The following is a 24,312-nucleotide window of genomic DNA, read 5'->3' on the forward strand; positions in this document are numbered from 1 at the left end:
ACATGTTGGGAGAAGAAGAAATCAGAGATAGCTCAGAAGTTTCATATATAGATGATTAGTTTGATGGTAATACTAATAACCAATGAAGATTAGAAGCCCTATTAACCTCTAGCACCCAAGCCGCATACCACTTTTTTATTACTTAAGTAAAAGACTAAGCTTGATCCGAATGCAGTTTTTCTTCATCTTCACCATTATAATCAAAAGACCACATAATTTGGAGTTAGCTAGATCTGGTTTTAAATCTAGTTTCAGCTGTTTTATAGCTGTGAGACTTAGGTAAGATACTTAACCTTTTTAAACCTTAGTTTTCTCACCTCTTTTATTAGTATAATAGGATTAACCTACTATGGTACTCATGAGAATCAGGTGAGTTAATATATGCAAAGCAACTGGACGCGTACCTGGGATACAGCAAGGATTCAGTCAGTGCTTCTTAGTTGTAGGCATTGATGTACTGCCTAAATCCCTACAAATTCATAAGCCAGTCCTTAATAAGGACGGAGTATGTAAAAAGCCTCTTTCTAACCTAAGAGTAGAGACTGTTCTCAACTTCGCATCTAGAGTACCTGGGGTAAATTCTTAGTCTATTTCTTTAAAATCTCATGGCATTCCCCAAACTTTTGTCATATTTGCTTTGTCTGTCTGGCTTGGTTTCCTCCTTCACTTCTTTTTTTTTTTTTGACAGTGTCATTTTTTTTTTTTTTAACATCTTTATTGGAGTATAATTGCTTTACAATGGTGTGTTAGTTTCTGCTGTATAACAAGGTGAAACAGCTATACATATACATATATCCCCATATCTCTTCCCTCTTGCATCTCCCTCCTACCCTCCCTATCCCACCCCTCTAGGTGGTCACAAAGCACCGAGCTGATCTCCCTGTGCTATGCGGCTGCTTCCCACTAGCTATCTATTTTACATTTGGTAGTATATATAAGTCTATGCCACTCTCTCACTTTGTCCCAGCTTACCCTTCCCCGTCCCCGTGTTCTCAAGTCCATTCTCTACATCTGCGTCTTTATTCCTGTCCTGCCCCTAGGTTCTTCAGAACCAATTTTTTTTTTTTTTTTAGATTCCGTATGTATGTGTTAGCACATGGTATTTGTTTTTCTCTTTCTGACTTACTTCACTCTGTATGACAGACTCTAGGTCCATCCACCTCACTACAAATAACTAAATTTCATTTCTTTTTCCTCCTTCGTTTCTTGATTCACAGCCTCTATTGGATCTACACCCTATTCTGAGCCAGCCTACTAAGCAATTGGTTCTCACATCCTGCTTAGTTGCTGCCATTCACACCTATAAACACCCCACCTCACCCTTTGAGGCTGCTCTTTATAACATCTTCAAACTAGATGAATCACATTAAATTACAGCCACCTACTTGACTTTGGTCGTGACATGATGTAATAAACACATGATATTATTGCCTACCTGTGAGATTTCAGCCTTTCCCCCTCCTAACCCATTATCAACTTTGTTACTGATGTGGATAGAGTCTGCATTGCCACATTGTATCTGTCATCTGGATGTTGACCAGCCATTTCTCCACCCCGTTGCTGGTTACTGGCTAAATCTCATCAGATTATGATTTTAGAAATTTTCAGGTCATCTTTTTCCTTAAATTCTTTCTGTATTATTAAACACAAATTTTTGGAAACTTGCTTTTTTTTAAAATTAATTAATTAATTAATTTATGGTTGTGTTGGGTCTTTGTTTCTGTGCGAGGGTTTTCTCTAGTTGTGGCAAGCGGGGGCCACTCTTCATCGCGGTGCGCGGGCCTCTCACTATCGCGCCCTCTCTTGTTGCGGAGCACAGGCTTCAGACGCGCAGGCTCAGTAATTGTGGCTCACGGGCCCAGTTGCTCCGCGGCATGTGGGATCTTCCCAGACCAGGGCTCGAACCCGTGTGCCCTGCATTGGCAGGCAGATTCTCAACCACTGCGCCACCAGGGAAGCCCCTGGTCAGTTGCTTTTTGACAAGAGTACCAAAACAATTCAAGGAGGAAAGAAGAGTTTTTCAACTGGTACTGAGACAACTGGATATCCACATGCAGAGAATGAAGTTGCATAGCCCTACCTCATACCATACAAAAAAATTAATTTAAAATGTGTCAGAGACCTAAATGTAAGAGCTAAAACTATAGAATTCTTAGGAAAAAAAATATGAAGAAAACTTCATGACCTGGGCTCTGCAGTTTTATTTTGTTTGTTTTTTAAAAGATATGACACCAGAAGCACAAATGACAAAAGAAAGAATAGTTTACCTCAAAATTTAAAACCTTTGTGTTACAAATTATACCATCAAAAAAGGGAAAAAATCCATATTATGGGAGAAAATATTTGCAAATCATATATCTGAAAAAGGACTTGTATCTAGAAGATATAAAGAACTCTTAAACTCAATACTAAAAAGATAAGTAACCCAATTAAAAATGGGCAAAGAATCTGAATAGACATTTCTCCAAAGAAGCTATGCAAATGGCCAATAAGCACACGAAAGGATGCTTGACATCATTACACATTAGGAAAATGCAAATCATAACCACAATAACATACCACTTTATATCTACTAGTATGACTTAGATAATGGTATGTGTTTGTGAGGATGTAGAGAAATTGGAACCATCATATGTTCATGAGTGGAATGTAAACTGGTGCAGCTGTTTTGAAAACCTTTGGCAGTTCCTTAAATTAAACATAGACTTTCTGTATGACACAGAAATTTCACTGCTAGCTATATATCCAGGAGAGATGAGATCATGTCTGTCCACACGAAGACACGGACATGAATGTTCAGTATTTTTCGTAATAGCCTAAATGTGGAAACAACCCAATTGTTCATCAGCTGATGCATCGATAAATAAAATGTGGTATATCTATACAGTGGAATATTATTTGGCAATAAAGGAATGAAGTATTGATACATTCTACCACATGGTTGAACTTTGAAAATATATATGTGGTAAGTCAAAGAAGCCAGTCTCAAAAGACCACATACTGTGTGATTCCTTTTATATGAAAGGTCCAGAATTGGTAAATCTATAGAGACAAAGTAGATGATTGGTTTCCTAGTGGTGGGAGAGGGGGGAATGGAAGTGACTGAAAATAAGTATGGGATTTCTTTTTGGAAGGATAAAAATGTTCTAAAATTGACTGTGGTGATTTTTGCACAACTTTGTGACTATACTAAAAAACATTGAATTGGGCATTTCAAATGGGTGAATTTTATTGTATGTGAATTATATCTCAAGGATGATTTTTTTAAAAACTCAAGAACTCCTGGTTTCAAGTTTGGAGGAAAGCAGCAGTCTTATAATTTGCAAAGCCTCTGGAGAGTAAAAGGAGGGAAAGCTTAGGTGAATTGAAAATAATGGAATGAACTAATTAAGTAGGGGGGAATGTCAGCTCTCATCCTACAGGTGGGAAGAGCCCTTCTATTCAGAGAGCAGCCCTCTGAGAGCCTTTTTTGGGTATCTTATTAAGTGAAGTGGGAGTTGGTGGGTTTCTATTTCATGATTAGCAAAATAAGCTGGCCATTTAATCTCTTCATACTTTAGATTCACACATAAAACATTTAGTACCACTTCTACTCTTAATTAAAATTTGCAATGGGGTTTACATCATGGGAGGAAAAGGAGAAATATTTACTTTTAAAATATTATATAGGTATATAAAGTAGTACCTATATTTTCCAGAGCTATTGCCAGAAACAATGAGTAAATCATTTTCTGGGAGCACATAGCCATAAGAAGTGAATGAACCACATAAGAGCATTGAGACACTAAGTATCTTGTAAGAAATTACTTGTAGAATGGGATATTGCTTCAATGGAAGAAATTGCTTTATCAATTTTGGGTGATCAGTATACTCTCAGAAAGTACATTATGAATCTCAGATCACCGTAACGTGCATTAATATTGCTGGTGTTCTTTTTTCAACCCTGTATCACTTTTCACCATTATATCAATTACTAAATCTTGTAACTGTAGGCCATGATTATATAGCCATCTGCTCTGTACCTTTTGGCTATCCAGAACAGCAGCAGTCGCAGTAAAATTTGTAAGTCTTAGAAGCTTCAGGTATTAAAAGCACCATCTTAGACTCAAGCTGTTCATTATCATAGTTATAAAAAAAAGCCCAAACACACTCTACTTTTCTTAAAAGTTTCATTTTGGTAGTACTCTTTAAACAATTTGTCATTTTTATTATTGTCAAATATTGGATATTGAGACAGTTGATTTTCGATGTCAGCTCACTTGTTACTCTCTAACATCTATTATATGCTTAAATAAATTAATACCAGTTTAATATATATCTGATATCCTCAAGAGTTAGTCTCAGCTGATAATTTAAGTAGATGTCCCTTCTAAGGAGTCTTTTGTGTTCTAAACAATCTTCTGAAGTACTGGCTTTTTTTTTTCTTCCAGCATTGATATTGCTTCAAATTGTGCTAACATATCCGATAGTTTTGTGTTGTAATATGCCATGATTATTTCTCAAAGGAAATGTTCGTATGAGTCATTCTCTTTCAACAAAAAGAGTTTCCCAAAACTTTTGATCATTATACTCTGTATGAAATTTATAAAAGTACTTTTATCAAAAGAAATGAATTCTTTTCCAAATGCATTCTTGTTTTTCCTATGTCAATAAAGATCATTTCATTGTCTTGATTCTGTTGTCACTTGGCGTATTTAAAAAATATATACTTTTAAAATTTACTATTTCACAGTACCTGGATACCATTTAGTAAGTTGCTTTGAATTGTATCATAGAATCCAAGACAATTTTTATAAATTGATATATAACTTAAATTCTGTAACCTGTTGTGATAAGTTCTATTTTTCTAGGACTAATTTTTGAGAAAATGAAGACAGCTGGAATACTCAATCTTGATGGAAATAACTTTGGAGTAGCTTAAGGCACTGCCATGAGCAATACTTACCGTAGGTATTTTTTTGTGCTGAAAGCAACATCTGTGTGCATTTATAATTCCAAAGGCAGTTTGTCCTCAGAGAACGGATGGAATTTGTCTAAAAAGTCTGGAAGGTTCATGGTCTTCAGCTGTGCAAACATTTCCAAACTCGACTTAATTTATATTAATCTCTTCATTTAAATAAGTACTCTTATGTTATTTCTAGGTCACCTCCAACAGTGCCAGTTGCTGTGGCAAAATAAGACCAGGTAGAATCAGAGTCTTTGGGCTTGTGGGATTGCAGAGGGATTCAGCCCAGACACTTCCTTTTCCAGGTGAAGAACTGAAGCACAGATGTTTTTTTTTTTGACAGACATCATATCATTTTATTAGTAAATAAGTTAGCACCTATCTATAAAAGATAAGGAATTCTTATTAACCCATAAGCACAATACCATCATCACTCCAAAAAAATTTATAATAATTTCTTAGTATCGTTAAATATCCAGTGAGTGTTCAGATTTCCCAATTGTCTCATAAATATTTTGATTCTCTTTGCTCAGATTAGGATCCTAATAAGATTCATAAATTATGATTAGTTGATAGGCATCCAGTGTCCCTTCTATTTTATTTAATTTTTTTTAACATCTTTATTGGAGTATAATTGCTTTACAATGTTGTGTTAGTTTCTGCTGTATAACAAAGTGAATCAACTATGTGCATACGTGTATATATATCCCCATATCCCCTCCCTCTTGCGTCTCCCTTCCACCCTCCTTATCCCACCCCTCTAGATGGTCGCAAAGCACCGAGCTGATCTCCCTGAAGCACAGATTATTTAAGGCCTGTGCCCAGGGCAAATTCAATGTTTAATGTCTGAGCCAGGACTAATATTAGTCCAGTTCTTCCTTCAGCTCTAGTGCCAACTTTGATGTAACAACTGGGTTTCAAAACCACTGCTAGAGACCTTAGGGATTTTTTCTTGATATAATGTTTTAAAGGTAATAGAAAATATTCTGAAAAATCTGGCTTATTATTTGGAAACATTCTGAAAAGACTGAAAAACATAACCATAACACACCCTCTTTATATGAGTGACGATATGTGTTATAGGTTGAATTGTGTTTCCCCAAAAAATCATGTTCAAGTCCTAACTGCCAGTATCTCAGAATGTGACCTTATTTGGAGATAGGGTCTTTAGAGAGGTGATTAGATTAAAATGAGGTCATTAGGGTGGGCCGTAAACCAAATCAATTGATATCCTTGTAAAAAGAGGAAATTTGGACATAGACATGGACCGAGGGAGAGGGAAGATGGTGTAAAGACACAGAGAAGACAGCCATCAAAAGCCAAGGAGAGATGCCTTGAACAGATTCTTCTACATAGCCCTCAGAAGGAACCAACCCTGCTCGTTCTTTCTTGATCTCAGACTTCTAGCCTCCAAAACTGTGAGGAAATAAATTTCTATTGTTTAAGGCATTCAATCTGTGGTTCTTTGTTATGGCAGCCCTAGAAAACAATGAGTTTTATTTAATTGTATCTAAGGATGTGGGAACAAGTACATTCTGAAAGTTCTAATAAGTAAAAAAAGAAAAAAAAAATTCATGATCAAACCAGTTACATATACAACAGAAGAGAGATCTTAGTTTTTCTGTATCTTTTCATTCATTCATTCACTTATTTCCTCAGCCGACATTTATATTTACTATGTCTTGAGCATTTTATTAGCATCTGTGGGCACAAAAATTTGCTTGGTATAGTATGTGGCCTTGAAGAGATTCTAATGGTAGAAGTGAACACCTAAACAAATCATAATATATATATATATTACATGTATAAGATTGTTTGCCCCACTCTTATGCGCTGCCTCAGACAACTGTAAAGTTTAAAAAAAATTGCCTGTCATTATTTTCAACAAATGCCTTTGGGAAAAAGTCTTTTCCCATTAGGTGCTTTAGGTTAAATATAGGCAAGCTTGAAGTAGGTCTTTTAGGAACCACTAAATAGGTCAAATCATGCCATTTTTCTGGGAATGAGATTTTTAAGATGCTCCAGCCCCATTCTGCTTTTTGCAGCAGTTGTTGGTTTGTTGGTATTCACCACAAATGTGAACTACAGTATTAGTTTTCAACTAATGGGATAAGGGACTAGGGCAAATTCAAATCCCACAAAGATCACTATTTTTACTGAGATCAGTTAGTTTTCTTGAGTAAAAACTCCCCAGAATGTTGCAAGTGTTTGGTTAATTTCTAGAGTTCTGAAAAAGTTGATTCTAACAGTTTTTTCCAGTTCTCTTGTTGCTTTAAGGAGGAGAATTTTTGGAGTTTCACTCTGATTTTCACAGATGTCACTGCATTTCTTGTACTTTATATAACATGTATTATAGTCTTTTAGTATAAAATGTTTTATAATTTCCCTTGTTATTCCTCTACTGACCCATGGGAAATTTAGAAGTGTGGTATTTCAGGATTCTAGATATCTTTTTGGTATTGATTTTTAATTAACTTTCATTGTGTTCAGATAATATATTTGACTTCAGTATGTATATTTCATAAAATATTGTTTTAAAAGTTCTATGCTAGAAATATGGAAAAGTGTGCTAGATTGGAGAGCAAACAATTAACTTCACATGGGGCAGACAGGTATGTTTTTTTTTGCAGCCTTAATTAAACCTTGAAGGAAGGGTAGCTTCTATGCCAGATGGAAAAAGTGTCAGGGCACTTCCTGGAGTGGGTATGGTATATGCTAAAAGTTAAGGGAATAAAAAATGAGGCTGACATAAGGAAACTTGACAAGATCTCTAGCCAGGTGGTTTAAAGAGCCTGTGGGAGATGCTATGGGTTGCTGGAGAAGAGCATGGAAAGAACACCAAGATTTAATTACCAAAAGCCTTGTATTTTAAGGCAAAAATGTGTGTACTTGGATGCAGTAGGAAGATGCCGATAGGTTTTAAGCAGGAGGAAGAAATGATCAGATTTACTTTTTAGAAAACTAATTCTGATGTCATATTCCAGGAAAACTAGAATGGGAACAGTTAAAGGTAGAGAGGGCCTGTGAGTTCAGGCTCAAAGTGATGAGGGCCTCCAACAAGGTAATGACCATGGGAAAAAGGAAGGCATGAATTTGATAGATGTTTATAAGATACATTTGATTGGATATCCTTATTCAGTGCTTGTTTTAGGTGAGGGAGAGGAAAGTTTAGTCAACTTTTTGGACTGGGGACTAGATAAATTATAATGCTTCTAATCACAATAAATATAGAGAAAGAAGCAGGTTTAGCAGGGGAAAACACTTTGTTTATATTTGAGATGGAGATTTACTTTGTACAAATTCATGTTCAGTCCATTGGCAACGTGCCTAAGTCAGCAATATGTTATTAGACCCCGAAGACCACTGTTAAACCATCTGAAAGTGAATCTAATGGTGTTATTAATTTAATGAGAGATTCTTGTTCATTAGCCAAAATGCCTTATTGGAGAGATATCATTTTTTTTATAACAGCAACATTGAGAGAAAATCTTGTTAATTTATTGAACATATAAAAGTCCTGGCATCTAGTTGTAAGTTGAGAGCCATTTTGGAATAACTGAAAGATTGATCAAAATATATATGGAGTTGCTTAACGAAAGCCAGTTTAAAAAAATAGCCTTAGTGCATTAATAAGGGGAGCAATTCTTCCTCCTCTGGGAACCATCAGGGCGACCATTTGTTAGATGGTTTATACACCAGTTCAATTCGGTTTAACAAACATTTGTTGAGAATCATTTATATACAAGGCAGTGTAAGTAACTATGTAGCCTTGTCCTTTCACACTTATAGTTTCTCAAAACCTTTTTAATTTTTAAAATTTTCAATTTTTTGCACAGAATTTTCTATCTGAGAAAAAAAAACAGGGACCTTTTAATCAAATCCTTTTTCTGAAGTTGATAGTATTTAATATCCTATTAACTGAGAAGATAAATGATACAATCTGGAATTCTTGTATTTCCATTGATGTTTTAACAGGGACCTGATTTACCTCTCAATTTCAATTGACAATATTTTCCATTTATAATAAGAACAAAAAATAAGAGAAATTCAGAGAAGGTAGAAAAAAAAAAGACATATTCCCTTGATGTTCTCCAGTAACGTTAAGAGTTTGGAGTTTCTGGTCTGCTACAACTAATATATCCTGTTTTCACCAATGCAGATACTAGTAAAGCCACACTTACTTTGATAAGCCAACTTATCTCACTCTGAGCCCTTACCTGCCAAAGGAGGAAAGGCCCACTCATCCCCCTAACATCTGTCCCTTCCGTGTGTGCAGCCTCCAGACACCTGCCTGAGATTCCGACCTGCCTGTACTGCCTGCTTGTAAGTGAAGCAGGACTGGATCTGTTCTCAGCCAAAATTGTATCCTCTATTTTCTCCCTTGCATATTCTGGCAGACTTACTTTTGGTTTCATGAGCTACATACGTCAGATATTGTTTCAACTGCAAAGGCTGCCAAAACGCAGACATCACACAGGTTATATTTGGCATATTGACAAGGAAGGGCAGTATAAATGGGCTCATGGAGAGCTTATTGAGTGATTACACAGAAGATATTGAATCTTTCGAGAATCAGGGATTAGGGATTCTGGCTGTCTATCTTTTTCTGCTGCAGTTAAGATTTTTAATACTTACTGATAATAGGAGACAACTTGGTGTGATAGCAAAATCAAATAGCTGGGACTCAAGAGATGCTATCTCCAATTTAGGACTAGTGAGTTGTGGTTCAATTTCAATGGAACTGTTTCCTCATCTGTTAAATGAAACAATTGAACTAGATCAGTGGTTCTTAGGCATGTATACATGTAACTTTACATGTAATTTCAAGAAATTCATGGAATCACTGAAGTGCAACAATGACCTACAGATTTGTGGACACTGAACTACATGGTCTCTTAGAGCCTTTCCAGCTCTAAAATTTTCTGATTGTATTATGCCTGAGCTCTTGAACTCCAGTGATGCTTTCTTTTGGTTTATCAGCTGCTCTAGATGGGACACCTCTGGCTTTTCTAGGGTGGCTAATGAACAGTCAGCAGTCCAGCTATGTTGATTTGTTCCATAACCTCATTAGGCATCTGTCAGTATTTCCCAGTTCAGTCCATGCACATACTGTCTCAACTACCATGAAATTTTCTCATTTGATGGTCTGTGAGAACACTGGGCACTCTTGAAGCACTTAATATGCCAAGGAGAAAATACAACTTCCATTAGCACTTTGGATCTCTCTGTGTTGATGTTAGATGTTGATAATGCATTTGACTCATTTCTTGGCTATTTGCATGATCATATACTGTAAGGGTTTATTTTTCCTTTACCTAAATTGTAAGACAGAGAATTTTCTCCTAATGTAGAATTGGGTAAAGGAAAGGATTATTTGTCCATCTATATATTTATGCTGAGATTTGTTCAATACTCAGGGTTGGAATTATTAATCTTTTAAGTATCCTCAGTTAAAACAGTGTTAACATCTAGTTTCCATCTCAGCTTATTGCTATCCTTGACCTTGATGAGATCACTTACAGTTCTATTGTTCTGAGGGATGCTGTATTAATAGAAAATTAAATAACCTTGAACCCATATTATGTTAGAACACTTCCATAACTATTCCTCTTTACCATCATAACTGCCATGATCCCTGTGGAACTCCTCAAGGGGTATAATACTACAAGAAGTTAAGCATGAGGCTGCTGGCAGTGAGATCTAGACTAAATGTGTTCATTAATGCATTAATTAATTCATCCTAAGTGATCAAAATAATAACAGCCAGCATCCAGATGAACTGTCTGTCCTACCCCATTATTTACCTGTTCCATTACTTGCTCATGAATGCAAAAAGTGAATTATCTATTTAAGCTAGTTCATTTACAAAAAGCTATACCTTTAGAATCTTATCTTTAATCTTTTCGTAACATTTCCTTATCAATTATTTTGCCAAAATATTTTAATATTTGAAAGTACAGTGGTCCTCCTTTTCCCAGTTTCACTTTTTGCAGTTTTAGTTGCCCAAGGTCAACCTTGGTCCAAACATATCATGGACAATTCCAGAAATAAACAATTCATAAGTTTTAAATTTTGCACCTTTCCGAGTAGCATGATGAAATCTCACACCATCCCCCTCTGTCCTGCCAGGGACATGAATCATCCCTTTGTCCAGCATATCCCACCTGTTAGTCACTTAGTAGCCATCTTGGTTATCAAACCTGTTGACTGTCTTGGTATCACAGCGATTGTGTTTAAGTAACCCTTATTTTACTTAATAATGGCCCCAACGTGCCATTATTAAGAGTAATGATGCTGACAATTTGGATATACCAAAGAAAAGCTGTAAAATGCTTGCCTTTTTTTCATCTTTTAAGTGAAAAGGTGAAAGTTATCGACTTAACAAGAAAAAAAAATGGTGTGCTTAGGTTGCTAAGATCTATGGTAAGAATGAATATTCTGTACGTAAAATTGTAAAGAAGGAAAAAGAAATTTGTGCTAGTGTTGCTTTCACACCTCAAACTGCAGAAGTTACGGCCACAGTGTGTGATGAGTATGCTTAGTTAAGATGGAAAAGGCTTAAAATTTGTGCAGTAAGGTCTGTTTTTTAAAATTGAAATTTAGTTGACTAATAATAGTATATTAGTTTCAGGTGTATAACATAGTGATTCAATATTTTTATACATACACCTACAAAATTATTACAGTATTACTATTTTCCCTATGCTGTACATTACATCCCTGTGACTTATTTATTTTATAGCTAGTAGTTTATACCTCTTAATTCCCTTTACCTATTTCTCCCATCTCCCCAGCCACCTCCCTTCTGGTAACCACTAGTTTGTTCTCTATATCTCTGGGTCTGTTTCTAGTTTGTTATATTTGTTCATTTGTTTTTAGATTCCACATGTAAGTATAAATATACCGTATGAAAACATACGTTTTAGGTCCATCCATGTGGTCACAAATGGCAAGATTTCATTCTTTTTTATGGCTGAGTGATATTTCATGTGTATCACTACTAAGTGATATATATATATATATACACACACATATATATATCACATCTTCTTTATCCATTCATCTATTGATGGGCACTTAGGTTGCTTCCATATCTTGGCTATTGTAAATAATGCTGCAGTGAACCTTAGGGTGCGTATATCTTTTTAAATTAGTGTTTTTGTTTTCTTCGGGGAAATACTCAGGAGTGGTATTGCTGCATCATATGGTAGTTCTATTTTCAATTTTCAATTCAACAGAACCTCCATACTGTTTTCTGTAGTGGCTGCACCAATTTACATTCCCACCAGCAGTGCACGAGGGTTCCCTTTTCTCCATATCCTCCTCAACAATAATATATTTTGAGAGAGAGAGAGAGATTGAGAGAGAGACCATATTTACATAACTTTTATTACAGTATATTGTTATAATTGTTCTATTTTATTATTAGTTAATGTTTGTTAATCTCTTGCTGTGCCTAATTTATAAATTTATCATAGTTATGTATGTATAGTAAAAAAAAAAAGCATAGTACAAATAGGGTTCAGTATTATCTGAGGTCTCAGGCCTCCACTGGGGGTCTTGGAACTTATCCCTCATGGATAAGAGGGGATTACTATATAGATGATGTGCAAACAGGTAATATTTTTCAAAATCATTACTTTAGTTTTAAAGGGGTACCATTCCCATATATTCATCTTATATTTATGTTAAAGTTTTTCCAGTCCTGCAACTTGTGTCAGTAGGGCCTGAAAGGAAGAGATTTTTCTTTGTTAACTGAATCATCATGTTAATTCAATGTTACCATTTACTTTACACTTAGCTTAGAAGAGTCTTCCTTTAGAAAGCTTTCCCTCCCTTAGCCTACACTGTGTTTCTTACCCCCAACTCAGGTATGCTTCCTCCTTGGTCACGTTATGCCTTGAACACATCTCTGTATATCTCTATTATTGTACTTGCCACATCTTTTGAACATTAGCTTCATAAATGTCTGTCTTCCCCACTAGACCATGACCTCCTTGATGGTGGGGACTTGATCTTATTTAACTTTTTTCCTTATTACCTGGCACAGACTGCAACACTCAATAAATACTTTTTAAATGAATAAATAATTGAATTTCCTATTGATTGCTTGTGATAATGTTGAAAATTAGAGGACTTTGACTAAATATGTGACAATATATTTAATTCTAACATTTTTCAATATTAGAGTCTTTAATATCAAAAACTGAAAGATGAACCTGACAAAGAGTATTTTTGGAATGAAAATAAACAAACGTTTTCAAACTAAACATGTTAAATGCTTCAAGAGTAAATCAGTGAATCCTAACATTTTGGAAGCGTATCCCTTTTCTTTTTTATTCTTGACAACTTTATTGAGATATAATTGATATACAATAAAGTGCCTATATTTAAAGTGTACAGTCTGTAAAGTTTTGACACATGTATACACTGATGAAATCATCACCACAATATAATGAACATACCCATTAGGCCCCCAAATTTCCTCCTGCCTCTTTATAAGCCCTCCCTCCTGTCCAGGCCCTGACCCCAGTTCCCAGGCAAACACTGATCTGCTTTGTCATTATATATTTAGTTTTCATTTTCTATAGCTTTATGTAAATGGATCCTATAACATGTACTTTTTTTAAAATTTTTGCTTCTTTAAGCATAATTTTGAGATTTATCATGTTGTATTAATCGTTTATTTCCTTTTTAGTTGAGTGACATTCCATTGTATGGATATGCTACAATTTCTTTGTCTTGTTCCCTATTGAGAAACAGTTGAGGTTTTCCAGGTTTTGACTCTTACAAATAAAATGGTTATGAACATTCTTATACAAGACTGTATATGGACCTGTGGATATCTAGGAATACAATGGCTGGGTTGTATGGTAGGTACATGTTTAACATTTTAAGAAACTGCCAAACTGTTTTCCAAAGGGGTAGTATCATTTGCATTCCAATCAGCAGTGCAATGAGATTTCCAGTTCCACAGCATTCTTGCTAACCTTTGGTCAGGCTTTTAAATTTTAGCCATTCTAATAAGGGTATAGTGGTATATCTTTGTGGTTTTAATGTGCATTTCTCTAATGACTAAGGATGTTGATTATCTTTTTATTTGCTTATTGCCATCCATGTATATTCTTTGATGATGTATTCAAATCTTTTGCCAAATTTTTAATTGTTTTTGTTGAGTCTTGAGAGTTCTTTATATTATTGAGATTCAAGGGCTCTTTATGCTTTTTAGATACAAATTCTTTATCAAATATGTGATTTGCAAATACATTTTCCTAATCTGTGGCATGTCTTTTCATTCTCTTTAACAGTGTCTTTTGAATAGTAGAAGTTTTTAATTAGATGAAATCCAATTTGTCATTTTGCTCTTTTACGGATTATGCTTTTTCGATATCATACTAAGAAATCTTTGTCTATGCCAAGCTCACAAAGGTTTTCTTTTATGTATTATTCTAAAAGTTTTAAGTTTTAAAAATTTAGATCTGTGATCTATTATGAGTAATTTTACGTATGGATTAATCATGGATCAACTTTCTTTTTCTTTTGTTTGTTTGCATATTGATTTTCAATTGTTGCGGCATCAGTTGTTGAAAAGACTGTCCTTTTCCCACCCAATTGTCTTCTTTCCTTTGTAAAAAAAAAATTAATTGTCCATCTATGTCTCTTTTTTGGAATGCCTATTTAATTCCATTGATCTATTTGTCTCTGAGCCACCACTATTCTTCCTTGATTACTAACTGTATAATAAGTCTTTCAATCAGGTAGAGTTAGCCCTAGAAACAACACAAGTTGTTTTGACTGTTCTGAATCCTTTGCATTTCTGCTTGAATTTTAGAATTAGTTTTCAAATTTCTACAAAAATCCTGCTGGGATTTTGTTTGGGATGTGTTGGATCTATGTATCAATTTCGGGAGAATTGACATCTTAACGCAATTGCATCCTCTGACCTGTGAACAAGTTATGTCTCGCTGTTTACATATATCTTCTTTAATTTCTCTTAGCAGTGTTTTGTTGTTTTCGCTTCACAAGTCTTGTGCAGGTTTTGTCAGATTTACTCCTAAATATTTCATGTTTTTAAATGGTATTTTTTTCCCTAAATTTGAATTTTTTGATAATTCATTGCTAGTATGCAGAAATACAATTAATTTTTATGGATTGTATGTCAATGTTGGATCTTACAACCTTGTAAACTCATTTATTTCTAGTAGCTTCTTTGTAGATTCTATTGGATTATCTATATAGGTGATCATATACTATAATTTACTAAGGCAGTTTTAGTTCTTCCTTCCCAATCTGAATGCCTGTTATTATTTTAAATTCCCTTTCCCCCAACACACACACACACACACACACACACACACACACACACACAAACACACACACAACTACTCTGACAAGAACCTCCAGAATTATGTTGTATGTAAATTGTGAGACCAGAAATCTTTATGTTGTTCCTGATCTTAGGTGGAAAACATTAATTCTTTCACCATTAATAAGATGTTAAATGGAGGGTTTTTGGTAATATTAGGGTAGGATGTTCCCTTCTATTCCTAGTGTGCTAAGAATTTTTATCATGAATGGATAAGGGATTTTGTCAAATGATTTTTCTGCATCCATTGAATTTTTTTCTTTTTCAGTCTGCTAATATGGTGAATTTTGTTAATTACTGTTTGAATGTTAAACCAACCTTGCATTTTGGGATAAATCTCACTTGATCATTATATATTGTTAGATTCTATGGGCCAATATTTTGGTAATTTGTATCTTCTCTCTTTTTTTCCTCAGTCTGGCTAGAAGTTTATTTTTTTTCTGATTATTTCAAATAATCAGTTTTTTTATTTCATTGAATTCTTCTATTTTCTGTTTCTCTGATTTCTACTATATTATTTATTCTTTCATTTCTTTTACTTTAGTTTTAATTTTCTTTTTTGTTTTTAAAGGAGTTATTATATTTTTTAACTAAAGATTACTCATATAATAGATATCTGTGATCATATTCAGGTTGTTTTACTTTGTTTAGTTTTACATTTTGTAGATTAAGAAGAAAATTAGAGAAGCTTAAGGGAAAGTTACTCATTTCTCCTCTGGAGCAGAGTAGAAGACTTTAATGCGTGCTTAAGATAAGTGTTTTCCCTTCCATCCCTTTCCAATGCCAACCTGAAAGCCACTGTTAATGAAATGCATTGTCTGATTTGCAAAGTATACATGCTCTAAATTTCAAGTTTACCATGCTTTAAGAGCATTGGTCTAAATTAATATTTATTATTTTTGTTATAAAATATAATAGTTTTAATTGATGTTAAATTTACATTTTTATAATTCTTTTAAAATATTTTTAACTGCTCAAAATTTTTTCCTGGTATTCTAACTACCTGAACTACTTCTACTTCTTGAACAGCATCATATTCATTTAATAAAAATATTGTGATAACCTATTAAAAACTGATACAGCATTTTTGGTACACATTATTTGTGGTCATTAAATTATCTCAAATATTTTTTCTTAATTATAGTTTTCATTAGTCAATCATTTTTACTCCTAATATTCGTTATTGGCAGGTATATATATTATGTTTTACAATTTTGAATGGGGAAGCATGTTAATTGGAGAGAATAATAATTTTTCCAACTTCTCAGTGATATGTTATACTTTTTAAAGTGTGTTTCTGAGGCAAACATAACAGGCTTGATATGAATAAAAAATAGTATTGGTATTTTTCATATGTTCAGAAAATGTTGACAGTGCAAGAAAGGTGGGGTGGTCAATTCAGAAGCAAGGGAAATAGGAAGGAGCTATTTGACTCTGCTTAGTCAATCAGATTTTCAAAAGTTGAAGATAAAAGTTATAGAGCAGTGAGGACATATAGGACATAAGGCTAATGTCTCCTACCCCCAAGTAGCATGCCTCAGTACTATAACAGTACCCAAAATTTCTGCATTAACATAAAGATTTTTCAGATGCTACATGTAGTTCTTGATATCTTTTTTTTAAAGAAAGCCTAACCATAAATTACCTACTTATATTTTCTATTTTATTATCTTAGTCAGTGATAAAAACAAAAGACAAAAAAAGAAGTTATCAAAATCAACATTTATCTTAAGGGACAGACAGTGTTTATTTTTGGTGATTTGGTTCATTTACCTTACTGATTAAAAAATATAATTGTTCAAACTCTGTTTTTCCTGATGATGCTTATGGTCCTTCAAAATGCCTTTTTTGAATGTTAATTTAATAATTTGACTATTTAAAACTAAAATGACTGGCTGAGGTTTGTACTTATTTCACTTATACTAGAAATGCTATTTTAAAAATAATGCAATTTTGCACAAATGAAAGTGTTTGGAAGTGGTAAACATTTTATTGGATTGTCTTATAGTATAAGAACAGCAAATGAATTTCCTTTAAAAATTTAGTAATTTTGCAAGAATAAAAAGGTTTCCAAGTTTTGACTAAGAATTTCCCTTTTTTATTGGAATATAATGAATCCCTCTTGCAATAGATCTTCTAATAAAATATATATCAATCCGTGTTTCCTAGGAGTTAATGCTAAGGTAAGTCATTGTATACCATCTTTTAATTTTCAATATTTTCTTTGGAAGAGTCAAATCAATAATTTTTGAAATATAAATAATGAACCTTGACAGTATTTCTCAAAAGTAGGAAATTTTAATGGTAAGTTTCTCTGTAGCTTCTGCACCAAATGCTGCTACCTTAATGCATAGCAAATCTGAGCTAACTTTCCTTTTCTGTACTACCAGCTTTTATAGAGGAGCAAACCAAACTACTCCACTTTTTGGTTGAAATGGGACTTGCTTGGTAGGACAAGAGCAGAGCTGATTCTAATCTTTGGAGCATTGTCTTTATGTCTTTAAAGCATTAGAGAAATAAAGAAAGGAAAAATTCCCTCCTCTTTGCCCTCCTCCTCTTCCTTTTTTTTCCCCCACGCCAGTGGCTGATAGAAAAAACAAATATCGACTATGTTGGCTTACAGTCTATTTGCTATTAATTAGTATCTATAATAGAAAAACATTATATTGGCACAAAAAATTCATTTAGGTACTATATTATGTTTAAAAATGTTTTTATTGTCTTTGTTGTTTTGCTTTTATTATTTGTATTAAAATAACTTTATCTTAATCGTATTTCTTAAAACTCCAGCATATGCTGTATATGGTACAGATTAATAAAGAAGATGCTATGTGATATTATCATTTTTGCTGATCCTCTTTTTAAAAAGTTTAGATTAGAAGGCCCCTCTTTGCCTCAATGTAGTGGTTAATTTCATTTCTGCATATTATTCTGGAACTTCAGTTAAAACAAAATGTTACTTTCTCTTAGCTTTTGCTGCAAAAGTATCCAACCTGTGCAAATCTAGGGTACTGTAGTCACTCAAAAGAAGCTCTTTACTATGCAGCAATTCTGTCAATTTACATATCTTGCCAGTGATTGGACACAAAAAGATCAATTAAATTGCCATTTGTATCAAAGTTGTATTGTGAGGTAATCATAATGTCCTATGGTGAAACAGTATGTAGTTTAGTTTTATATAGGGGACAAGATATTTTATTCCACAATTAGATCCAAGCCCCCAAATTCAGATGTTCTGGGGGACAGCAGCAGTTTAATTTTCCTTTCAAATAATATGGGGATGATACACTGGGGATGACATACTTAGAAAACTTAGGGAAGTTACAAAACTTAATGGTTTCCTTAGCAAGTAGTTGTCCCTAGTTTGGTATTCCAACTTGATATTACCCTAGGTGCAATGGGTGCTAATGGTCAAATCAAGATAAGGTAAGTCACTTGGTGTCTCAAGTGGCAGTTCTTAGTTTTTTCAAGCTAGAGGAGACTGGTCTCTAAGTCTCCATTCTAACTACCTACTTAAACACTGTCTCCTGTTCCGGGAATATTTCCAAACTCAAATTTGTTCTTGATTTGTTGTATCCTATATTATAATATTTTTTATTTTTAAAATGAGTTTTCCTCCTTTACTAAAGGTAGTGACAACTTACACTGATTTTGTGCTTACTATAAGCTAGGTAGTAAGTAGCATGCTGAAAGCAGATTCTGAAAGAATATGGATATAAGTGATCATCACTATACTACTGGTATTGGGGCTGGTCTTATGGAGATAAAGAAGGAGGAAGGATGCAACAAAAATAGTTGCCACCTACCTGAGACTGTCCATTCACGAATAGTAGTACAAGTCTATTTCCAATCTGTGTTATTGGATATCTCTATATAATAAAGAAGTGTTTTCTAGATATAGAGAACAAAGTAGTGGTTACCAGTGGGAACAACTAAGTGGGGAGCAATATAGGGGTAGGGGAAAAAAGGGTTATTATGGGATTATATGAAATGTGTGAAACTTAAAAATTGTGAAGCACTATGGAGTTTAATGAATTTTTCATTCAATAGAGAAAGAAGTTTTTTCCATTTTCACAGACATTGTCTTTAACCCCATCCAACCATCTCGTGAAGGCACGAAGTTGTCAAAAGGAAAATCAACCCAAACCATCTCCACTAATGAAAATATTTCCAAGTATATATATAAATTGGTCATAACATCAACTCTATACAAAAGGGAGCACTTTAAAAAAACCTTAAAATATGGTGTAGATCATTACTGTTATCTTAAAGTCTGATTATGTATCCTCAGCTGATAATTTGTCCCAAATAGAGCTCCATTTTGTAACCTAATGTTATGGAGCAATAGGTGAAATCCCTTTGTAAAAATTCTCCACTACTATCTCCATAATCTCTACTTCACTGAGTATCATCCAAGTGCAAAAATGAAAAATTATAACCTGCCAAGCATCAGTGGCAGAGTGAAATGAAAAAATTGTGAGCTAATAACAGTGATGCCTCAAAAAAATTTCCTGGCCAATTTAACATTGCTTCATCCAAGGTCATTTCCCAGAGCTGATTATTATTAGTAATTTGCAGATGAGACTATGCTACCTCGGTCATGGTTAGTGAAGATCAAGAAAATGCCAGGGAAGGTTTAAGACTCAAGGTTATCTATCTTTCTCAAATAAGATGCCAATAATAATTCCACTTTATTTTCTTAATACCTGGCAGAAAATAATTTTCAAAGAAAGGAAAATGAAAGCCTGTCTTATCTTCTACTAGACATGTAATGTTGCAACATAAAACACCAGAAGTAAGGATAACAGAGGGACAATGTTTACTAGGTCCTTAAGTAGCATTCATTTGGGAAAGAAATCCTTAGGATATTTTCCTAGAATTTTAGTCTGATGCTTAAAAAAAAATTGTTGATTGAATTTTATATAGACATTGATTCTTATGACCACCTACAGTTCATTTTTAAACTTCTAGAAAACTTCCAAATTTACTTTCTCTTGCCCAGTTTGAAATTTGAAATTATATTATAAATAGTTCTTTAAAATAATTTTATTTTTATACATAAATAATTCAAATATAGACAAATATAAAAAAGAAAATGAAGCTTTTTGATAATTTTACCAATCACAGGTAACCTTTCTTGACCTTTTAGTGTATACTTTTCGGATCCGTGTGTGCATCAGTGTGTGTGCATCTGTGTATATGTGGGTAAAGAAGAGAGATAGATGAGTAGAGGACAGATTTTTAAAAATGAGCTCACAGAAGATATACTCACATTTTATCTAGCAACTTGCCATGGACATCTTTCTTTTTTATTTTTTTTACTAGTTCTTAATTTTGAAATTAGAAATATCAGTGCATTATTTTTATTTTTTAATTGTAGTATAGTTGTTTTACAATGTTGCATTAGTTTCTACTGTACAGCGAACTGGACTTCCATGTGCTATACAGCAGGTTCTTATTAGTTATCTATTTTATACATATTAGTATATATATGTCAATCCCAATCTCCCAATTCATCCCACCCCCCACCCCCGCTTTCCCCTCTTGGTGTCCATACGTTTGTTCTCTACATCTGTGTCTCTATTTCTGCCTTGCAGACTGGTTCATCTGTGCCATTTTTCTAGATTCCACATATATGCACTAATATATGATATTTCTTTTTCTCTTTCTGACATACTTTACTCTGTATGACAGTCTCTGGGTCCATCCACATCTCTACGAATGACCCAATTTCATTCCTTTTTATGGCTGAGTGTATTCCATTGTATATATGTACCACATCTTCTTTATCCATTTGTCTGTTGATGGACATTTAGGTTGCTTCCATGACCTAGCTATTGTAAATTGTGCTGCAGTGAATATTGGGGTGTATGTATCTTTTTGAATTATGGTTTTCTCTGGGTATAGGCCCAGTAGTGGGATTGCTGGGTCATATGGTAGTTCTGTTTTCAGTTTTTTAAGGAACCTCCATACTGTTCTCCACAGTGGCTGTATCAATTTATATTCCCACCAACAGTGCAAAGAGGGTTCCCTTTTCTCCACACCCTCTTCAGCATTTGTTGTTTATAGATTTTCTGATGATGTCCATTCTAACTGGTGGGAGGTGATACCTCATTGTAGATTTGATTTGCATTTCTCTAATAATTAGTGATGTTGAGCAGCTTTTCATGTGCCTCTTGGCCATCTGTATGTCTTCTTTGGATAAATGTCTATTTACGTCTTCTGCCCATTTTTGGATTCGGTTGTTTGTTTTTTTGATATTGAGCTGCATGAGCTGTTTATATATTTTGGAGATCAATCCTTTGTCCATTGATTCGTTTGCAAATATTTTCTCCCATTCTGAGGTTGGTCTTTTCATCTTATTTATAGTTTCTTTTGCTGTGCAAAAGCTTTGAAGTTTCATTAGGTCCCATTTGTTTATTTTTGTTTTTATTTCCATTACTCTAGGAGGTGGGTCCAAAAAGATCTTGCTGTGATTTATGTCAAAGAGTGTTCTTCCTATGTTTATGTTTACCTCTAAGAGTTTTATAGTGTCTGGTCTTACATTTAGGTCTTTAATCCATGTTGAGTTTATTTTGTGTATGGTGTTAGGGAGTGTTCTAATTTCTTTTACATGTGGCTGTCCAGTTTTCCCAGCACCACTTATTGAAGAGACTGTCTTTCTCTTGTATATCCTTGCCTCCTTTGTCATAAATTAGTTGACCATAGGTGCGTGGGTTTATCTCTGGGCTTTCTGTCCTGTTCCATTGATCTATATTGCTGTTTTTGTGCCAGTACCATATTGTCTTGATTACTGTAGCTTTGTAGTATAGTCTGAAGTCAGGGAGTCTGATTCCTCCAGCTCCGTTTCTTTTTCTCAAGATTGCTTTGGCCATTCGGAGTCTTTTGTGTCTCCCCACAAATTCTAAGATTTTTTTGTTCTGGTTTTGTAAAAAATGCCATTGGTAATCTGATAGGGATTGCATGAATCTGTAGATTGCTTTGGGTAGTATAGTCAATTCCACAATACTATTCTTCTAATCCAAGAACATGGTATATCTCTCCATCTGTTTGTGTCATCTTTGATTGCTTTCATCAGTGTCTTATAGTTTTTGGAGTACAGGTCTTTTACCTCCTTAGGTAGGTTTATTCCTAGGTATTCTATTCTTTTTGTTGCTTTGGTGAATGGGACTGTCTCCTTAATTTCTCTTTCTGATCTTAAGTTGTTAGTGTATAGGAATGCAAGAGATTTCTGTGCATTCATTTCATATCCTGCAACTTTACCAAATTCATTGATTAGCTCTAGTAGTTTTCTGGTGACATCTTTAGGATTCTCTATGTATAGTATCACGTCATCTGCAAACAGTGACAGTTTTACTTCTTCTTTTCCAATTTGTATTCCTTTTATTTCTTTTTCTTCTCTGATTGCCGTGGCTAAGACTCCCAAAGCTATGTTGAATAATAGTGGCGAGAGTGGACATCCTTATCTTGTTCCTGATCTTAGAGGAAATGCTTTCAGTTTTTCACCATTGAGAATGATGTTTGTTGTGGGTTTGTCATATATGCCCTTTATTATGTTGAGGTAGGTTCCCCCAATGCCCATTTTCTGGAGAGTTTTTTTTTTTTTATCATAAATGGGTGTTGAATTTTGTCAAAGCCTTTTCTGCATCTATTGAGATGATCATATGGTTTTTATTCTTCAATTTGTTAGTATGGTTTATCACATTGATTGATTTGTGTGTATTGAAGAATCCTTCCATCCCTGGGATAAATCCCACTTGATGATGGTGTATGATCCTTTTAATGTGTTGTTCCATTCTGTTTGCTAGTATTGAGGATTTTGCATCTATATTCATCAGTGATATTGGTCTGTAATTTTCTTTTTTTGTAGTATCTTTGTCTGGTTTTGGTATCAGGGTGATGGTGGCCTTGTAGAATGAGTTTAGGAGTGTTCCCTCCCCTGCAATTTTTTGGAAGAGCTTGAGAAGGATGGGTGTTAGCTCCTCTCTAAATGTTTAATAGAATTCACCTGTGCAGCCATTTGGTCCTGGACTTTTGTTTGCTGGAAGATTTTTAATCACAGTTTCAATTTCATTACTTGTGATTGGTCTGTTCATATTTTCTATTTCTTCCTGGTTAAATCTTGGAAGGTTATACCTTTCTAGAATTTGTCCATTTCTTCCAGGTTGTCCATTTTATTGGCATAGAGTTGCTTGTAGTAATCTCTTATGGTGCTTTGAATTTCTGTGGTGTCCATTGTAACTTCTCCTTTTTCATTTCTAATTTTATTGGTTTGAGTCCTATCCCTCTTTTTCTTCATGAGTCTGGCTAAAGGTTAATCAATTTTGTTTATCTTCTCAAAGAACCAACTTTTAGTTTGTTTGTTCTTTAATTCTTGTAGGTCTTTGTTAAACATTTCTTGCATCTTCTAGATCCTTGCCTCCATTCTTTTTCCGAGTTGCTGAATCATCTTAACTATCATTATTCTGAATTCTTTTTCTGGACTGTTGCCTATCTCCACCTCATTTAGTTGTTTTTCTGGTGTTTTATCTTGTTCCTTCATCTGGGATATAGTCTTCTGCCTTTTCGTTTTGTCTGTCTTTCTGTGATTGTGGTTTTCCTTCTGCAGGCTGCAGGATTGTAGTTCTTTTTGCTTCTGCTGTCTGCCCTCTGGTGGATTAGTGAACATCTTTCTATGTCAATAATTATTGGTTTACATTTTCACTTTTAATGGCTACATATTGTTGTTGGTAACATCTGGTGTTTCTGAACATTGAGAATTACAGTTTTTCACCATTTAAATAATTCTGAAATAAAGACAACTTTATACATTCATCAGATTATATTATAAAATAAATTTTAAAACTAAAAATGATGGAAATTTAAACATTTGATACTTACTACAGAATGCTCTCTAGAAAGATGTAAGTTTATACTTCTCCTAGCACCACATTCTTACAAGGGTCTTCTTTAATTAGATGGGTGAACTTTGATATCTCAGCATTGTTTTTTGTGTGTGTGT

General features: G+C 34.2%; 1 long non-coding RNA gene across 3 annotated transcripts in view; it reads left to right on the forward strand.

The window, feature by feature from the left end:
- The window catches only part of LOC309659371, a 130,028-nt gene that overhangs the window by 57,789 nt on the left and 47,927 nt on the right, over positions 1–24,312 (forward strand). Inside the window, exon 2 of one of the 3 annotated variants that reach the window (XR_014262760.1) lies at positions 4,431–4,839. The exons of the other annotated variants lie outside the window; for them this stretch is intronic. This is a non-coding gene — a long non-coding RNA (uncharacterized lncRNA). Of the gene's footprint in view, positions 1–4,430; positions 4,840–24,312 lie in introns of those variants that run through there. 3 annotated transcript variants of the gene reach the window in all.

Source organism: Balaenoptera physalus (assembly GCF_965194825.1).
Source record: "Balaenoptera physalus genome assembly, chromosome: 4".
NCBI classification, from domain to species: Eukaryota; Metazoa; Chordata; class Mammalia; order Artiodactyla; family Balaenopteridae; genus Balaenoptera; species Balaenoptera physalus.